Source organism: Rousettus aegyptiacus, unplaced genomic scaffold, assembly GCF_014176215.1.
Source record: "Rousettus aegyptiacus isolate mRouAeg1 unplaced genomic scaffold, mRouAeg1.p scaffold_m13_p_2, whole genome shotgun sequence".
NCBI classification, from domain to species: Eukaryota; Metazoa; Chordata; class Mammalia; order Chiroptera; family Pteropodidae; genus Rousettus; species Rousettus aegyptiacus.
Genome location: NW_023416295.1, coordinates 11068569 through 11089770, shown reverse-complemented (window position 1 = coordinate 11089770; position 21202 = coordinate 11068569). Strand labels below are relative to the sequence as shown.

Sequence of the window (21202 nt, the reverse complement as noted above, 5' to 3'; positions counted from 1 at the left end):
TGGCTTTCAAATGAACATATAAAGCACACTACTGCTTTTTTATAGGCTCTCATCAGAATTACATACATTAAGAATCCTTGAGGATCCAATTCATCTTTAGATGACCACCAACCTGCTTCTCATTAATTTAACCTAGGAAAAACTGATAAAAGAATTTTTTTTTATGTAATGATGAAAAAAGTGATATATAATATACAATATGTAAATATAATTTCTTGATATATTATAACATTATTTACTTGATGAGGAAAACTTTAAAATTCAAATTATGGCGACTGCCTTGCACAGAAAATCAACAGATTATCAAGGCCTGAAATTCCTCCTTCATCCATTTTTTACGTCATGTCAGTGTGGTTGGCTTTGATGTTCTAAGATGTCACTGCATATTTATATTGCTGCAGGATAATATTTGGATCCTTTGATTTTTAAAGTTGACCAAATGCAGTTAGATTTTATTCCTGAGGATTTAGCTAGGGACCTAGACAAGCATTCTGTCCATGTAAGCAGCATTTTGGCCCACGATTTAACCAGAACTGGTTTAGTTCTTTCTAATCAAATGTATTTATTTAGTAGAATATGTTTATTTAGTGAAATTCCTCCTTTATTCTTCTTTTAGATCATCTCATAACGCTTGGCTTTCATGGTCTAAGATGTCACTGCATATTTACATTGCTGCATAATGATATTTGGATAGCTTGATGCTCAGACGACCAAATACAGTTAAATTTTATTCCTGAGGATTTAGATGCTGATCTAGACAAGCATCTTGACTGTGTAAGTGATATTTTGGCCCTCAATTTAAACAGAATTAGGTTAGCTTTTTTTTTTTAATCATTATTGCATTTTATTTATGCTTTTAGGTTCTTTTTTTTTTTCTGTTTATTTAGTGGAACAACTAGCTTGAAATTAATGACAGCATTGCCATTTCTGTTCCTCTAATCTTCCAAGGGTCTATAATATGATCTTACTGACTTCACAAACTATACAAGAATATACTAAGCTGATATTTGAAGAATTTATTAGGAAACTTTCTTGGGGGAAAATAAGTTTTTCGATAGAAGTAATCTCTATGTCTTCACATTTATTTGGTGACGGGGACTGCAGAGAGAGGTGTTTTCCTGAGTGAGACCTATGACACCACCACCTCTTCGTTCCTTAGAGTCACAGTTTTTTATTATGTCAATCTAGGAAAACAGATGAGCTCTTTTGAATGGTAGGATGCCTTGAGACATTCTTCCCATCAACGCGATAACAGTAAGAAACCCCTCTCCTCAGATCCTCTATCTTTACTGGGCACAGAAATGGTAAACTCTGCTTAAGTCACCCCAGCTAGATCTCAGAATCTTAGGAAAGAATGATCTACACATTCCTTCTGCAGATTTTTACAGATGACGCAGAATGAAGTGCCCTTAACCACAGGCATGTCTTTTTGATATGGAGTCCACGTCGTTCCTATTGGAAGTACCTCCTTTCCATGAAGTTCCCTGAGTGGTCAGAGTCCTGAGAACTTGCTGGAATCCAGGAGTGCTCTCTGGTGTGGGCTTCGTTATGAGTATGTGTCCAAGTCTCAAGAGATATTTACTCAAAACACTAGTGAAAAATAGTCTATTAATTAAGAGGTAGAATTTTAGTAACAGGCACAGAAGAGTTTATTAACTTTATTTGTAGAAATGTCCATGGTTGTAGGCCTAATGGTTACTGCTGAGTGAATTCCTCAGATTGCTTTTAAACAATTGTTGAGCAGTGGACTATGTATTCACACAGCATGTGTGCCCGTTCTAATTTCAAACTGAAATTGCTCATGATGACTCTTAGTTTTTTATTAGCAGCTTCACGAAAGCATTAAAAAAAAAAATTTTTCAAAGAGCACAGATATTCTAAGAATTATTTAGAAGATAACGTTGTGGAAGAAAAAGTTATGAGAAGTAAACATTTTTTAATCAGTGGAATAATCCTTGTTGCCTAAGCTGGGTAATCAAGCTGGCTCACCTTTTTGGAGAAAAAGGAGGTAACACTGTGAAGAAATAGATTAGCCGTATGTGTACGTGTGGCGTGTGTGTGTGCACGTGTGTTGTATGTGTGCATGTGTGTGTATGCACATGCATCTGGGTATGCACGTTCATGCTGAAAGCAGTTTGAGAAGTGGAGTGCTCCGAGCTATGGATAATATCACGAGAAGAAGTATACATATTCCTGGTTTTGAAGAGGACAACATCCATTTTTACTGATTAGATTTTTAAAGCTAAAATATCAGTTTTATCATTATAGAGATATATTCTGTATGTAAGTAAGAAAAGAATCATCATTATGAGTTCATTAGAATGTTTGCTTTGGCAACTTTGATTATCTTCATTGACTCTACATGCCAGCCTGTCTTTTCTATTTTGGGAGTTGAGGGCAGACTCATGTACATATAAACCTTTGCACAGGCCCTGTTATAGCAGAACCTGGAAACACTTATCACCAAGTTTTCTTGACAGTCATTATGATGGATTTGCACAGGATTTGAACTTCACTTCTAATTGTGGATTATTTAAGATACTTACTTAGTTAGCTATAAATCTTCAATTACTTCATATTTAATTAACATTTGGCTTCTTATTTATTCTAGTAGAGAGCCTATATATTCTGATCCTAACTACTCACATGAAGGATTTTAGACTATGTATGAATTATCAAAGTTTAGAGGTTTTATAGCAAAAATAAATAAGTAAATAAATAATCTGATGACCTTATTAAACTTTTAGCAAATTTGAGCAAAGAGAACAGCCAGTTGTCAGGAGTTCCTGTAACAGATTCTCTTGAGTTTCTCATTTCCAGAAATTGATAAATGAGTCTTACATGAAAAACAAAAGCACTACGACATAGGCCAAAATATTAACAATAAAATGTATGAGAAAGACCTTCCAGCAATTAAAGCTACAATAATAATTTCTGAGGAAATAGATTCCAACCTCTAAAACAGGAACAGCACGGTCTCATGTTACGCACATTTATAATAGCAATTAATGCTGAGAACGGAGAGCTGCAAAGTAAACTTTGCAAATCAACTGTTATTTAAAAAACTACACAGTGTTCTCCAGTTAAATTTCAGTTTCTTCAAGGATAGTTTCTGAATTCTCTCATCTTGATAAATATATTTTCCCTTTTTGTCTTTTCTAGAGAAATAAGCAAATTGTTATTATAAAGTACCATTAGAACCCTATATACGCTTATACAAGTCTAGCACTGTGTAGCACATTAAATATAGCCTTATTCTACTTATTGCTCTATTACTTCTTTTATTTTATTTCGTACACTTTAGAAAATATTTATTGTGGAATATGTTTTGTAATTTATAACTAATTAAATGAGCTGCCCAAGGCCATTACTTTAAAAATAGAGCATCTGACCCTTGACCAAAACCCAGCAATACACAAAAAAAAGCCCATACAAAATATCTGATAAAAGATGGCTTCACATGTTATTAATTTTTTTGATTGCTGTCTGAGTGAAATTAAGCAGAAAAAATTAATTTCAAATTCTCGTTTTCTTTTTATAAAGAATTTCTCATTTCTTATGTCTTAAGTTTCAAGATAAAATGGAAAATTTGGATTTTAGCATCTTTACCATAAGTATATCAATTCATTTTACAAATACCGGCTGTCACGTGTTAAGGATTTCCTGTAGAAGAAAATATCATTAAGAAGATGATCTTTAGTGTTAGAGCCAATGTGATAGTGGAAAGGAAATTGTTAACCACCATTGACCTTGGGAAGTTCTTAAACTCTCTGAGTATCGGTTTCCTCTTCTGTGAAAATGGGGATTTCCACGAAACAAGGAACCGTGAGGACTGTCTTTAGTAATGGAGGCAAACCACCTGACCTGGGAAACAGAGTTGGCGCTCTCAAAGGTTAGTTTCTATCCTCTTCTTCTTTAAGCTTCTCGTCTTGTTTGCTCTTATTCAAGCTGTTGCTGCTGTCCTGGCAAGTTACCCAAAGAAGCATGTAGTACCCTGCAGCCCACAGAATTTAAACTTCACAGTATTAACTTCTGTTAATAAATAGGAAACGATTAAAATCATAGTGAAGTAAATATTCCTCATCTGCTGAAGGTGATTAAGTGACTTACCCAGACCACCCAAAACTCATGAGAATGTGAAGTTAACAAGAACCACCAACGATGGGAATGAAAATTGGTACATGACTTTGGGAAGTATTTCAGAATGATTACTTTCTTTTTTCCTTTTTTCCCTTAGGCCTTGCTTTCGATAATGTTAAGATTTTCAACTTTAGAGAAAACAGTTAAAAAAAAATAAAAGTAGAGTAATATAAGTGCTTTTGAAAATAAACTGCTTCTAAGTAGAATTTTGAATAGGCAGAAAATGCAGACTTTCCTTGTACAGAAAAAATGTTCATTCTGTGTGGTATTGTATTTCACAGATACAACAGGATTTTCCATTGGGAAGTAGATGTCCTGACATTGAATTACTTCCCATGATGTTCAGACACAAGCTCAGGTTTTATCCATTGACTTTGACCTCAAACTCCTCCACGCAGTCTTCATGTAGAACCACGCACAAAGGGCGGTCTGTCTTTCATACACTGACAGCATCAAGATCTCCTTAATTCTTTTTGTTCACTGTTCAGTGTCAGGAAATACCCTCAGAAGAATTTTCCTCCACTGGTTGGTTTCTGTAGGAGCTCTTGGTGCTGGCGTGGCAGTTTTATGGCATGTGGAGAAGGTCCCACAGAACTTTCTGGGGAAGCCATGACTTGGAGTAGTACCCTGAATCTTTGCTGAAGGTAAGAGACAGGTGTTGGGTTGCCATGACCTTGCTTAGCAGAGCACTGAAGAGCAGCTGCACGTTCCCTCCTAAGGAAGACTTCCTTGCAGAGAAAGTCTTATAAACTATGTCTTCACATAAAGTTATTTATTTATTTATTTATTTATTTATTTAATTTTAATTTAATCATAGTTGGTACACAGTGTATTAGTCACATTAGTTTCAGGTGCACAATATAGTAATTTAACATTTTCATGCCTTATGGTGCAGTTACCCCAATAATTGTAGTAACCACTTGTCACCATGCAAACTTATCACAATATTATTGACTATATTTTAATGGCAAAGAGACATAAAGAAAAACATATGCCAATCTTATTAGTTATCAGAGAAATGTAAATAACATCACAATTTTATAACATTGGGTTCACAAAAATGGAAACATCTCATGATAAAGAGCAGAAACTCCTGAAATGTTGGTGAGAACATAAATTGGTAAAATTGCTTTTGGAAACAATTTAGTATTGTTTTGTTAAAATTTAAATTTATATGATTTTTCATCCACAATTTCATTTTTCAGGTCCGTGTCTAACAAGCTTTTGTGCACATTCACTTCTTGATACATACATAATGATTTTCATTTTCCTAGCAAGGATAGTCCAAACACTTAAAAACTGAAAACATGCTAAATGTTCCTCAACATTAGAATGAATAAATAAGTTGTATATTTTGACAGTGGAATACTCTACAGCAATAAAAATGAATGAACCATGACTACACATATCAATTTAGTTATGTTAAAAAACAATGATTGAAAAGCAACATAGAAATTCAGTGTGTGTGTGTGTGTGTGTGTGTGTGTGTGTGTGTGTGTGTGTAGTATTATGTAATCTAAATAAATCCTCCTGGCCTTCCAATCAGTCACTCTCTTTATAAAGTCATTTTGCCTCCCAGCTTTCTTGAGATATAATTGACCCATAACATCGTGTAAGTTTAAGGTATACAACCCTTTGATTTGATACATTTATATACTGCAAAATGATCACCACCATAGCATTAGCTAACACCTCCATGATGATACATAATTACCATTTTTTTTTATGCTAAGAACATTTAAGATATACTCTCTTAGCAACCTTCAGGTATATGATATAGTATTAACTATCATGGCCATGCTGTATATTAGATCCCAAGAACTTGTTAATCTTACGACTAGAAGTTTGTACCCTTTGATCATATCTCCCCCTTTCCCTCGCCCCTCAGCCCCTGACAACTACCACTTCTGTCTGTTTCTCTGAGTTTAGTTTTTTTTAGATTCCACATATGAATGACAGAATATTTGTTTTTCTGTGTCTGATCCATTTCACTTAGTACATAGTCATTTTTTAAAAGATCAAATTCCAGTAGCCAAAAATTATTAAATAGGAATTAAATATTTTACTTGGAGCTCTTAAAAAATTAAAGGGAATCCAGATTGTAACTAAGAGGAAAAATTCCCCTTCCTTATGTCCTCTGTTGCTTCACAACCCTTGACAGATAATTGGTTGACTGTTTCCTCTTTCCACAAGATCTTTCTCACAGATCGGATCCTGCACTGCTAGCCTCTCTTCCTCTTTCCCCTTTCTATGTTGAGGAATAAACTAGCTACATAAAAATATGTTTTGTATATCTTCCTCTTTTCCTACTACCTGGTATAGTTTGTATGAGATTGAAAACATCTTTTTTTGTTGTTAAAAAAAAAAAAAAACCTTCTCTAAAACCTTCTAGACTTTGTGTCTTCCAGGAGTTGGTTTCTGCCTACCAATCCAATTTATTTTATCGTTTTTGGTTTCTTTGGATTTTCTATTTCTTGAGTTAATTCTGAGAATTCATATTTAAAATTCTTTTTATTTCATTTAAGATTTGTAAAGCACTGAATTATCATTTTTCATGGTAATTTATTATTTAAAAATTATCTATTGTCTCTGAATTTTGACCCATTTTCATTCCAATATTGTTTGTGTCTCTTTCCCCTTGTTCAGTTTCACCAGAGGTTTTCCTGTTATATCTTTAAAAATCCCTAATTTAAAAAAATAAATATTATTTTTTTCTATTTCATTTATTTATGCTTTTTATTCCCCCTCTTCTGCTTTATTTTGAATTACTTTGCTGTTCTTTTTCTAGTTTCTTAATTCAAGTGTTTAGGTCAATGATCTTCAAAACTTAAAACAAATCTATATAGAAGAAAAAAGTCTCTGAGTTCTGTTTTTAAATGTAGAAATGGTCAGAAGCACCATTAATTCAAGCTTGTTATAAATAGTTGTGGTAAAGAGGCAGAGAAGTATCAACCAATATTTCAAAATATTACAAGTTGTACTAAGTTTTTTACAGAGGATTAGAAATGAAAACTTTGGTCTATGACGGGAATAGAGAAAAAAATTCTATGTTTATGCCATGCCAACTCAATTATATCTTAAGTAATAAATAGTATGTATTATGCATGAATTATCATGTTTTATGATTTTCCTTAATTATTCAAATAGGCTTCAAAAACCAATATGCTTCAAATGTACTCAAAGAAGTTTTCGTTTCCCTTGGATAAAAACAGGCTGCGATAAAACAATTTGAAAACAAACAGGAAATTTTACCTCTGTCTGTAGACTGGCAGTGGAGAAGGAACTTTGAAGCAAGAGAGGCAGAAACACACAACAGAGCCATCTATTCCATAGTATAAACACTAGGGTATAATCAGATAAATATTACTTGGGAATTTGGATTTAGTTGGTTAGCTAGCTATGAAGCTGCTTGTTTAGGTCATTAGGTCATGAATGCAGCTTCCCTTATATAACAGTGTAAGACAAATTATAGCACAGCATCTGAGTAAACAAAGGGCTTTGGCTATTACGGCATTTTTTTTTCTTTTCATTCCTATGCACAAGATAATCTTTATTAAACTTTATGATCAGGTTTCTAGGTTTTGCTCATGATATGGAAAGGAAATTTAGAAAATCTATATTTCGGGAATATCGCTTGCTAATGATTTAAAGAAGTCAGATTGGCCACTGACCACTCTGACCCCTTGGTTGCAGGATGTGTCCGCTTTCACCCTGAGGCAATGAATGCCAGTGAGTCAGCAGTAGGAAATGAGCAGGTAAGCCTCATGAGGGATGGCGTGTGACCAGCATTGCATAAGGCTAAGCACACCAGCCACACTCATGTTTCTGACAGCACCCAGGGCACCTGACTGGCGGTAATGTGAGCATGGAGGCTGGGTCTGGCAGCAGATACCCTTAATGATAAGCATGGAGAACAGAAGAACAGACAAATAAAAAGGGCCTGAATAGGGGCCAATGAAAATGGTAGATATCATATTATACCTGAGCATACGTATGCATGAGCGCCCTTTGGGGATTCTGTGAAATAAATGAAAAGGAATAGGCTGTCCCTTCAGATTTTAGGTTATTGTGGTATGGGAGAAACATAGGCAACATATTTTGAGAGCCAGGATGACTAGAACAAGAGAAGAAAGAGAACATAGTTAAGTAGAAGTAATTAATAATAATAATAATAATAATAATTAATAATAATATCCAGCTTCTACTGAACATAAAGTTCTACATGCTTTAAGTATTTAATTTCATTTGACTCTCTCAATAATTAAAAAAAAAAGAAGTAAGAAAATTGTTAATTTTGCTATTACGAATCACAAAACTTATAAAGGTTATTCAACTTTTTAAAGGTCACATATTAAAATGCAGTATCATCATTTGAACTTGGGGATTTCTGACTTTGGAAGCTGAGGGCTGCCACTGTCTCTGTAGGCATGGCTGAGTATTGGAGCCAGGAAAAAGGCAGGAGTCTAGAAAACCTTGGGGCTGCTCATTTTGACTTCAAGGGAAGTTTTTGAGTGTAGGACATCAGAGGACATCATGAGACTGGCCTTTCTGGAAAGGACTTCAGCAATGAAACTGCCCATGACAATAGAAGAAGGAGGAAGATGCACTAAAAAGCCAGGAAAAAAAAAATGTGAGAAGCAGCAGCAGCTGTAGTCTAGTCAGTGGAGACGATGTGCATTTGTCACCTTGCCACACCTATGTGTGAGCCTCATTCTAAAAGGTCAGTCAAAAACCTTACAAGAAATGTACAGACTATTATCTTTTATGATTATAGGGGCAAAAATCCTCGATGAAATACTAGAAAGTAGAATCCGGCAACTGAAAATAATTATATATCATGACCAAGTGGAATTTATCCCAGAAATCAAGGTTGGTTTAACATTTGGTGATCAATGAATGTAATACACCATATCAATAGAATAAAAGGCAAAAACCACACTATAATCTCAATAGATACAGAAAAAACATTTGAAGGAGTCTAACACCCTTTCATGATACCAACACTGAACAAAGTAAGAATAGAAAGAACTTCTCCACTCTAATAAGGAAAAGCTATGAAAACCCACTCTTGCCACTGGAAATTCTAGCTGGGAGAGTTGAAAATAAAAAGTTATAAAAAACATTCATATTGGGAAGGAAGAAATAAAATTATTTCTATTTGCAGATGACGCTATCTTATATATAAAAAATCCTAAGGAAACCACTAAAAAACAATCACAAGTACTAAATGGGTTCCATGAGCTTGTAGAGTATAAAATCAGTATATAAAAATCAATTGCATTTCCATACATTAGCAATGAACAACCAAAATGAAGTTAAGAAAACAAATCCATCTGTGATAACATTAAAAAGCATATAATACTTAGGAATAAATTTAACAAAATGAGTGCAAAACTCATACTCTGAGTACTATAAAACATTGTTGAAATAATGAAGACTTAAATAAAGAAAACTTGATATCCTGTGTGTATAGGTCAAGAGACTTAATATTGTTAAGATGCAACACTCTGCAAATTAATTGATTCAATACAATCATTATCAAAATACCATTTAGCTTTTTTTTGCAAAAATTGACAAGACGATTTTAAAATTCATGTCAAAATGCAAGGTAACTAGAATAGCCAAAGAATCTTGAAAATGAAGAACAAAATGTGAAGACTCATGCTTTGTGATTTCAGAACTTACTACAAAGCTACAGTGATCAAGACAATATGGTACTGGCATAAAGATAGATACACAGATCAATGGAACATTGGGAGTAAAAGAAATTAATCCTTAGATTTATGGTCAATTAATTTTTGACAACAGTGTCAAGAAAAATTAATGGGGGGAAATATTATTTCAGTAAATGCTGGAATAACTGGATATCTACACGCAAAGGAACAAAGTTGGAATTCTTCCTTACACAAGACACAAAAATTAACTCAAGATGAATCACAGACCAAATGTAAGAACTACACTATAAAACCCTTTAAAAAATTTAGGAGTAAATATTCATGATCTTGGGTTAGGCAAAGCCTTTTTAAATATGACCTTAGAAGTACAAGTGATAAAAGAAAAAGAGATAAATTGAATTTCATCAAATGTAAAACTTTAGTGCTTCAAAAATACCATCAAGAAAGTGAAAAGGCAACCCATGGAATAAAACATTAGAAAATCTATACTTGATAAGAAATTTATATCCAGAATATATTTAAAAATCTTATAATCAAATAATAAAAAGATAAATTCAATTAATAAATGAGTAAAGGATCTAGATCTGGAATTAGACATTTATCCAAAGAAGACACATAAATGGATAATAAATCCATGAAAAAAATACTCAACATTATTATTCATTTGGAAAGTGCAAATCAAAACCACATGAGATAATCACTTTTCACTCATTGGAATGGCTATAATGGAAATGACAGATGGTAAGAAACTGTTGGAAAGAATGTGGAAAAGTTTGAACACTTATACTCTGTTGATGGGAATGTAAAATAGTGCAGTTGTTTTGAAAAACAGTCTGGCTGTTCCCAAAAAGGTTAAACATAAACTTATCATGTGACTCAGTTATTCCACTCTTACGTGTACACCCAAGAGAAATGGACGCATACGTCCACATAAAATCTTGCACTTTACTGTTCAGAATAACATTATTTATCAGAGCTAAAAAGTGGAAATAACTCAATGTCCATGAACTACTGATGAGTGAGTAAACAAAATGTGGTGTATCCATACAATTGAGGATTATTTGGTAATTAAAAGTAATGAAGTACTGATACAGGCTACAACTTGGATGAATCTTGAAACATTATGTTAGGTGAAAGACTCCAGTCAGAAAAGACTACCTATTGTATGATTCCGTTCATATGAAAAATTCATAATAGGTAAATGTATAGAGACAAAGTAAATTATTGGTTGAGGAGGACAAGAGGATTTGGGAGGAATTAGGGAGTGACTGCTAAAGGATCTCTTTCTTTTTCTCTTTTTGAAGTGATATAAATACTCTAAAATTGACTGGTGATGGTTGCACAAATCTTTGAATATACTAAAAACCAATGAATGGTCCATGTCAAAAGGTTTAATTGTTTGGTATGTGAATCAAATCTCCATAAATCTGATAATGAAAAAACATAATCAGAGTCTGGAAGGAATTGACCTTGGCTCTGAGTGTAAGAGGAAAAGATCTGAAAGGAGGACATGGAAGGTGTGGGCTGCTGGGTGAAGTGACTCGAGGTGAAGAGGGGTGCTGATCCCCAGCGAGCCACTGGCGTCAGGGAAAAGGCTATCCGAGCTCAGCACCGTGATTGGTGCTTTGCGTGTATTCACTTATTGGGTCTTCCGAGCAATCCCATGAAGTAGCATTGTTATGCATAGTGTATGAATGAGGACAGAGTCTCAGAGAGGTCAACCGACTCACCCCGAGTTACACAGCCAGCAAGAAAAAGAATTCAAGGCGCGCCTGAGTCACTCCAAACCCGTTCTTCCTCCAGTACCTGAGTGCCCCAGAAGCCCCACCAGAACCAGACTCCAGTGGCTGCTGTCCGACCAGCTCTTGGCTCCTCTTTATTAAGGGAGAATCTTCCGACAAAGAGCTGAAGCAGCGAGGGAGCTGGGTTTTATCAGGTGACAGGGGTAGGGGGAAAGGAAATCAGCAGTGAGGCACAAACAGCAGCTGGGGTCCCCAAGTCAGCTTTCATTTTCTGCTGCACCTTTCTGGGGTCAATTTTATAACCGACGGACACTGCTGAGAGACTGGCATACTATATACTGAGAAAGCAGAGGGCCTCTGGATGTTTCCTGGAGAACATGTTTATTAGCCAGTTTGACTTAAAAGAGTTAAATGTCACAATTTGGAATTTACTATAAGAGACAGCGAGATTCGGTTCAAAGGAAATTCCAAAGCCAGAAGAACCGATTAATGTCCGAGTCCTGTTGCTTGCCCTACTGTGATATCACCAGCTGCCTACTTTGTATGATTAAGATTTATACAGCAACTGCAAGAAAGACATGTCAGAATATAAATAGTTGTTAAATCCTTTCACTATGGACCTTTTGGCCTGTTTTCTGGTATTGATTCAGTGTTTATCTTATTGCCCAGAAACTCACACAATGCCTGGTGCCTGATATGGTGACTGGAACTTGGTGAGAGCCCAGTAAATATTTACAGATTAAATATGTTGGGAAAATTTTTATATTTATAAAAATTTTATATTCTTTATCTCACTGCCTTTGAGATTTCACTTAGCTTTTTTTATGTTCAGAATGATTTTGTAAGACCTCAAATTGAAATAATTCGTCTTTCCTTTTGCTGATTAAAATCCATTATTTCTTAAAAAAAAAAAAAAAGCCCAACAAGAAGAACAGAAAGATGAAGAGCTGTGAAATAAGAGTTCAAAAACTGTTATTGGATGGCTGCCTTTGGAAACCGAAGTCAGTAGACAGATTGTTTTGGCTTCCTAATGTTTAAATGTTTTTAAGGGCTGTTTTTATTATGTTTAAGCATTCCCATCAGCCGTGGCAGTGATTTGTGAAAAGTACTCTTCCTCCAACACTTGTCACCAGCCAGTCCTGCCAGCAAATTTAACTTGCAGAGCGTTTTGGCATTTCAGCCACACAGGAAGGAAAGATGCCTGTGTTAGTGGCTATCACTAATGGCACTGTGGGTACAAAGATTAAAAATGGGAGTGGTTTTCACCCTCAGCATGATACTACCCAGGATGGAGAGTGCCTCATTTTTACATTTATTTTCTAATCCATTTAGTTAACTTTATATTCATCTAACATTTCAACTGAGAATCACGACAAAGGTCAATGACGAAGCTTTTTCCTATCTAATTCATTCAGAGTCAAGATGTGTCACACACTAACTCAACTTCCTCTTCTCTGGGAGGGTGAAAAGTTTTTAAATGAGGGCTCAGGATTTTTTCCTAAGGGGGCACTGTCTCCAGACAGCTCCTAGAGATGGATTGATCTACTCAGGGGCTCCTGGAAGGATTGTAACCTGTTTTTCTTCTTCTTTGTATAGAAGTGATATCTGTGTAGTTCAATAAAATATCAAATAATGCTAATAAATTTATAATGAAAAAATTAGCAATCCCTTCCCTCACATTACCCCAAGCCACCAGTTAGTTTCACTCCCAAGATCGACTGTTTGCAGCCCTTTTAGCTAATTATTTTTTATCTTCCTCCAGATTAATAAATGAATTACTTGAATTTTCTATTTTATAATTTTTAAATTTTAGACATTATAGATTGGGATTTTTGTTATGTTGGCTAAGGATTTGGCTCCATTTAAGCCATCCAGGTATCTAGTTCACCTTCTCACATCTTGCCAATATAGATGTATTACAGTATTTAGTTACATTATTTTGCCTTTATAAATATGATTGCTACTTAGCTAAGATTTTTTTCTCTTGCAAATTAATTTTTTGCAGTTCTACTCTGACAGTTGCATTATAAAATTTTAATTGAAAATCAGTTGAAGGCTTAGCTCAACTATCTTGCAGCGAGTAGCATTGTTGTTGAGAAATTCAATTGTATTTTTCTTTCTTTTTTTTAAATTATTATTATTATTTTTTTTATGGTGACATTGGTTAACAAAAGCCAGTAAGTTTCAGGTGTACAATTTAACAGTAAGGCTTACATATATATTGCATCGCGTTCAATTCTATTTTGAATCTTGTTCTATGTTACCTGTTCTTTATTTCTGGATATTTTAGTAGCTTTCTTTTTTATCCTTAGTGTACTTAAATTTCACAACAATATGTTCGATGTGGATCTTTTCGTTCATTTTACTGGCCTCTCACTGTTTACTTTGAAGATCTGTGTCTTTCATTTTTTTTTTTTTTGTATTATCTCTATGGGAGATTATCTTTACCCTATAATTATAATCCTTCCATTTAATTTAAAATTCTGTTTATTATAGTTTTTAATTTCCAGAATATTTTTCTTATCTTCTAATTGTTTATTTTTTAAAACTCTCTTAGACGCAAAAGGCGATGCAAAGAAAAACATAATGAATAACACGCACCACTAATTTTTAAGAAATCACTACAAATGGAGTTGAATTTCATTGTGAATTGCCATCTTTTTCTTTCCAGAGGTAACTGTGGTGTTTATCACTGTGATGTATATTTTACGCATTTACTACATTTCCCCTCACGTGTTGTTTTATATTTTAAAAAATGTTGTATAAATGTATCATATCATAAGAATTATAATGTAATTTGCTTTTTTTGCTCCAGATAGTGTTTGTGAGGCTTATACATGTTGACATATGTAGCTTTCATTTATTCATTTTTATAGTTTCCTTGTATGATTATACTACATTTTACTGATCTGTACTCCTCTTGATGGACATTTTGTTTTTCCATTTTATCTTTTCTTTTTTGCTATTTCAAACAATGTGACCATGAATATTCTTGTACAAGGCTCCCTGTGTATATGTTCATGAGTTTTTCTGGGGTTCATACCTACGAGTAGAATTGCTAGTCATAGGATATGTTTACCTTCACCTTGGCAAGATTTAAAATTGTACTCTTCCACTATCAGAATTTATGTCACTCCACATTCTTGCCAACACGTAGTATTTTCAGACTTTTAAATTTTCTCCAAATGAATGATTGTCAAGTTGTATTGTGTCGAGTGGTTTTAGTTATTTCTCTCACTATTAGCCATTTATATTTTCTTCTTCTTTTTTTTTTTGATTTGCTGATGTATACTCTTTTCTTGCCTTTCACAGCTTTGGGCTGTCTATATTTTCCACATTGTTTGATATAATTATTCCTTTTACACAGCACCCTGTTTTTGCTTTATAGATTCCATATCTTCTGTTATCACCCTGAGAATACTAATTATACTTATGAATCTTTTTTCTAATTAGAATATTGACTTTATTTTTGGGAAGTCTTTATATTTTTTCTTCATATTTGTGTATTTCCTCAAATATCTGGTGATCTTTGATTATCTGTTTATATTTAAGGACCAGGCCTACAAAGCTGATTTGTAGCTTTATGCATTTGAACAGAGATAACCAACTGCAGGGTTATTTATTGGTCAATATTTCCTTTTATAGGGGACTTTTATCTAGGGCTATTTAGGTTTTCCAGAGATGGGTCTCCCATCATCTGCCTTGGAATACATGTATATATTGAGAACAAGGTGGATGTCTTAGGATATACTGGAGCAGGGTAGAGCGAACAATCTCTCTACTCAGTGTGTAGAATTATTCAGTTCTTAAGGGCACAGGCTCTGGAATTAGTCTGGATTTGCAAACTTATCACTATCATTTCTAGGGCCATGGGAAAATTAATTAACAATATGTGCCTAAGTCTCCTCATCTGTAAAGTGGGAATAAAAACAATACTACCTGGAAGGGTGTCATGAAATTAACAGTCATTAAGGAGAAGTTATAAAGCATATTCATTAAATGCCTTAAGGTGGAAAAGAAAATTCAGGTGTTCAGAAAAATCCCTCAAGAGCTGACGACCAAATCTTCACAACCTTAGAGAAGGTGCATGCCCCAGCTTTAGGACCACGATTATGGAACTGTAATTATGGTAAACACACACACACACACACACACACACACACACACACACACACACACACACACCCTAGCAACTGGGAAAGTGGGTGTTCAAACGGACTTCAGAAAACTCCATAATGTGCTTCTATACTTAAAATTAGCCCTCATAAGTAACAAACTCCCATGAGTACCAGATTTCTCTTCTCTGGAGTGTCCAGGAATTATCAATCAGATGGTCTTGTTATCAGATTATGCTCTCGGAGCATTGTCACTAAAGACTCTGAGCCTCAGCAGGACTCCCCTATGAATAATGACCATTGTGGCCGTCCACCTACAGTAAATGAACTCAACGATTTCTTCCCAGAGAAAGTCTATTTACCGAACATAATGCCTCCATTTTCCAGTCTTTAACTTTTGCATAATTGGAAACGGATTAAATTGGAGTGTAGTCATCCCTGGGTATCCATGGAGGATTGGGCCCAGGACACCCTGGGAATACCAAAATCCACAGATTCTCAGGTCTCTCCTATAAAATGACCTAAAATTTGCATGTAACCTATGCGCATTCTTCCATATACTTTAATTCATCTCTAGATTACTTGTAATAATATCTAATACAATGTAAGTGCTATGTAAATTGTTGTTATGCTGTATTGCTTAGGGAATAATGATGGGAAAAATTAAGTCTGTACATGGTCAGTATAGATGTTGACCTAACTACATAGCACAGGTCAGCCACGACGTAACTTTTTAAAAATATTTTTAATCCAGGGTTGGTTGAGTCTGTGGATACAGAACCCATGGATATGAAGGACCAATATAATGCTTTTCATAGTAAACTTAGATTACAAAGAACTCAGAGGTAGAAGAATTTTGCTGTTTTAAACAAAAATCTTAATTTAGCAAGAGACGTTGAATGAGTGCTGAAATTTAAGTAGCTTCATTTTGACTTGTACTGGTTTGCAGATTAAAGAATTTTACAATCTGAAAAGAAAATGCTAGCACGGAGTGTCTCAAATGTATAAAATCAAAATCTATCCCTTTGGAAATGTGCTTTCAAAATAAGCATTCATGTGGTTAAAAAAATGAAATGTGACTAATTGTACTTGAAGATTTTAATAGAATATGGTTTGCTTATTTTTTTAGCTAGAGGACAGGGTAACACCAAATGTCTAAACTGAATAACTAAACTTGCATCAAAGCAATTTTTAATTTTCAGAACATTAACTTCAAAGAGAGAAATTTAATTTAGGGTATGAAGCCACATCCAAAATTAGTGGTAATAGTCTTATGCCAGAGATTGGACTATTTTTTTAAAGAAGTTTAAAATACTACAAAATAGCAGGAGCCTATGTTCTAGAAAGATGGAAAATTGAACTCTTTTTTTTTTTTTCCTGCCAAAACGTTTATCTTAGATTTGTGGATTTGCTTGGGAGGTGGGGACATGCATTTAGATTTGAAAAGCCGATAGTAACTAAAAAAAATGCAGCAAAATAAAACTGTGAAAATTATTTTGTACCTAACATCTAAAGTGTGTGTGTGTGTGTGTGTGTATGAGAGAGAGAGAGAGAGTTTTACTCTGAGTGGTCAATACAGTTACTGTGGAATGAAAAATTGAGAATTAGAGGCAGAGCATATTAATTTCATGTCAGAATTTGGATTTCTGTACTAAAACTAAATAGCTAAGGCTTTAAGTAAAAGTTTTGCAAAGCAGGATTTCAATGAAAATGTATTACAATGAAAGTGTTTTAGTTGAAAAACTTGTGTCTTTTATGATATGACTCTAGAAACAGTCAATCTGGAAGTTAGATGAACCTATAAAAAAGTTACTACTTATACTTCCTGGATATGGTTTAAAAGCATAACATCTGACATGTTATCTAGTTTTAGAAAATGTGATTATTTTTATTGCATTTTGATTTATTGAATTATATTCACTAAGCATTTTACTTTGATAAATTTTGATATTTTCTAATATTTTAATTGTTTTTGGAAAGTTTGATATTGTAGAGCACTAAGATAATAGTTATGCTTAACTAAAGGTCTCTGTAAACGGGATTCCACACTAAAATTATGTGTAATTAAAATAAGGACATCAATAGCATATATAATTTTATGTATATATTAATATAATTTTAGTAATATAATTAATTTATATATTAACTACATTTAATATAATAATATATTTAATATTTAATATAATATTATTATATTTTATATTAAATATAATATTATTATATTTAATATAATATAATATAATATATTTAATAATATGCTGGGTGATAACCTAGTGTTCTGTGCAATATTCAGTCATAGCCCCTACACACACCTCTGCATCCCACGTGTCTGTTTACTTACCTGGTCTTATTAGACTGTGTATTCCCTGAGGTCAGCGCTGCATACATAATCTCAGCCAGGGCGCCTCGCACAGTGCCTGGCATAAAACAGAGAGTCAAAAAACACTTTCCTGATGGACCAAGAGCCAGAATGGACTTCCTCATTTTATATAAAAAACCCGAGGCCAGTTGGTTAAAACAGAGCCAAGCAAGAATCACATTTCCAGATTTTTATTCTAGATCCCCTACCACTGTTTCATGCTGTTATTTCTCTTGTTAGGAGAAAAAACTATCTTGGATAACAATAAAGCTTTCCTGCCAGAAAAAGCGAATCCTTGCAGGGATAGGCTGGGTGTTTCCAACATGCCACGTCTAACATTCCTCCAGTGACTACTCCCCACCCCAGTAAAAGGATTCATAGCTTGTCTCACATAGATCTGAGGGCAAGTGAGAGGTTGCAGAGAGACTGAGGAAAATGTCCATTACTGAGACCTGTTTGATAGGCAGGTAATGGGTGTTCAAAGAACCAGGTATTGACCATTGAATTGAACAAACCCAGCCTTATTTCAAAGCTTTGTGATCAGTGGTAAGTTTTCTTATTCATTAAAGATGAACAGATTGAATTATATACACCTTGAACTTTAAAAGCAGCTGCGGCACCGTGGGACTCACACAGTGTTTAAGGGGTTTTCACTTCTAACAAAAGCGAGGCAGCATGCCCGGCCCCCTTAAGACATGGAGCCCCCAAGGCTCGGAATGGACTCTGGGTTCTCATTTCGAACTGGCTTTTGGAGAGTCGAAACCTGCAGGAAAGGGATGAATTACTTTTTCAGAATTTCTAACACTTTAAGGTCCAATAAGAATTCCGGGGTGTCTTCAGTAACCTCTTTTGGTCAGTACAGAAATGAAAGAATCTGCCTGGTAAGTGATTAGAAGAGAAATTCTACTTGACACAAACCTTGTTCTGAAAGATTTTGTGAGCTGCGTGGGTTAAAAGAAATGTATTCACCGACCTCTCCCAAAGCATTTTATTCTCCCTCATACTGATGGAAAGAAAGGAGGATAGAGAAAACATGAAAGACCTCTCATGAACATCACTGCCTCAGATGGCCATTTAAAAATGGCTTTGTATCCTCTTACATGGCATGGAACTTCTAAAATGTAGAGGAAAATTCTTAATTGCATTGTATGGGTGAGGTTCCTTTTTTCCTTCTAATATTTTAAATGGCTTCTTTTTCCTTTTAAAAAAATTTTAGGTGCTGCTGGGTCTTCCTATCTGTATTCACAATCCTGTTTCATTCTAAGACCAGTTTCTCATGGAGAAAGCTTTCATAAGCTGGAGGAAAGAAGCAGAGGATGCTCCTCCATGCTGAAGAGGCTGTGGAAGGCTTGGAAGACATTAGACAATGGAGTGGAAACAAAGTCGGATTGCAAACCTGTTGCTAATTCATACAGATCCAAGAAAGATATACAGCCTTGCTAAGCTGCCATGCTCAGTATTCATGTTTTCTTTCTGAGAACTGCACCCAGCACAATTTCCCTGGGGAATCACCCAAAGGAAATCATTCTTCTGCCATGATTTGGGTGGTTTGGGGGACATTGACCTTATTCCTGCTCTAGAGTGATACTCGATTAGCCAGAGCAAATGGATCTGGTCCATTTCTTTGTTAACCAATCAGAACCAACAAAACATGATGGAGGCATTTGCTGCTGTTTTGGGGAAAAGATATTTCCTCCCTTCTGCAGCTGCTACAGGAAGTCTCTCTCTTGCTTTGTGTATTAGTTTGCGAGGGCCGCCATAACACAATACCACAGACCGGGTGGCTTCAACAACCGACATTTATTTTCTCACAGCTCTGGAGGCTGGAAGTCCAAGATCAAGGTGTCAGAAGGCTTAGTTTTGCCTGAGGGCTCTATCCTCAGGATAGCTACCTTCTTACTGTGTCTTTACGTGGTTTCTCCTCCGTGCTCACGCATCCCTGGTGTCACTCTGCGTGTCCAAATTTCCTCTTTTAAAAACACCAGTCAGACTGGATGAGGGCCACCATAGCACCTTTGTTTTACTCTAATTGCCTCTTTAAAGGCCCTATATCCAAATATGGCCACATTTTGAGGTACTGTGGATCAGGGCTTCAACGTGTAGATTTCGGAGGGTCACCTCTTAATTAATGTAAGTGAAGATGTAAAGGCTGGACTTTCTGCAGCCATTTCACTACTGTGAGGAGAGGCAACCCGAGGATGGTGCTCACCCCACAGCAGATACAACAGAATGATGGGAGGAAATCAGATCTGTGAAGCGCCTTGTTTTAGGTGCTGGATGAAACCTTGGTGGAAGCCCAGGATTCTTTCTGGACTTTTGAAAATTTACATTTCCCTTATTGCTTAAATTAATATTAAATTTGAGTTCTGTTATGTGTTCAGGATCATAGTTTTGTCCTATAACCAATCATAGGATTCTTAATTGACTCAGTTACTTTATGTAGCTTTGAGTCATTTCAAGAATTAAACCACATGGGAAGCTTTATTTAAAGAGTACAGCATAATATTTCACTAAGCCTAAAGTGCTGTTAATCGTAAGACTCACCACTATTTAGTTTACCATTAAGGAAAAAGCACTGTCAATTAAACAACGATATAATGACTTGTTATTACTTAGACTTTTAAATTTAAACATATTAAACGAGTGGATTTAGACTTATTTAAATATAGGTTGTTACAATATAAAGTAATTACTTTTATTCACAAAAATGAAAATATAAACAAAATAAGTTGTCTAAGGCACATCTAAAACTTCACACCCACAGCCATATTCTTTGGAGTCGCTTTTCAGTTTGGAGCTGTGGACGCCTGAGTCTGACTCAGGGTTGGTGATGTAGCTTTTCTGAAAAGGGTGATCCATGGTTGTCTCCAGCACTTTCTTCTGTACCATAATGATTGGCATGAGTGCATCGGCAATGATAATTTCAATCACAACTGCTGCCTATCCAATAGTAATCTTAAGATGCCTACTGATTTCAGAGATTTAAGAAATTTTGACTGTGTTAATTGTATATTTGTCTTGTAGGTTTTGGATTAAACTTTTGCCATAAATTGAAACTCCATTTTTTTTTTCAAAAGATCCAGTTAGACAACTTTTATGTGCAAGATGTTATAGGAATCTGATTTGTATTTTTAAAAGAGCATTTGTATTTGGTTTGCTTAATTACTTTTA

General features: G+C 34.8%; 1 long non-coding RNA gene across 1 annotated transcript; it reads left to right on the top strand.

Annotated features, from left to right (window-relative positions):
* Positions 1-3811: 3811 nt before the first annotated feature.
* Positions 3812-20597, top strand: LOC107516698. Its single transcript, XR_001598360.2, has 3 exons — positions 3812-3892; positions 4629-4784; positions 19248-20597. It is a non-coding gene; the product is annotated as an uncharacterized LOC107516698 (long non-coding RNA).
* Positions 20598-21202: the final 605 nt, after the last annotated feature.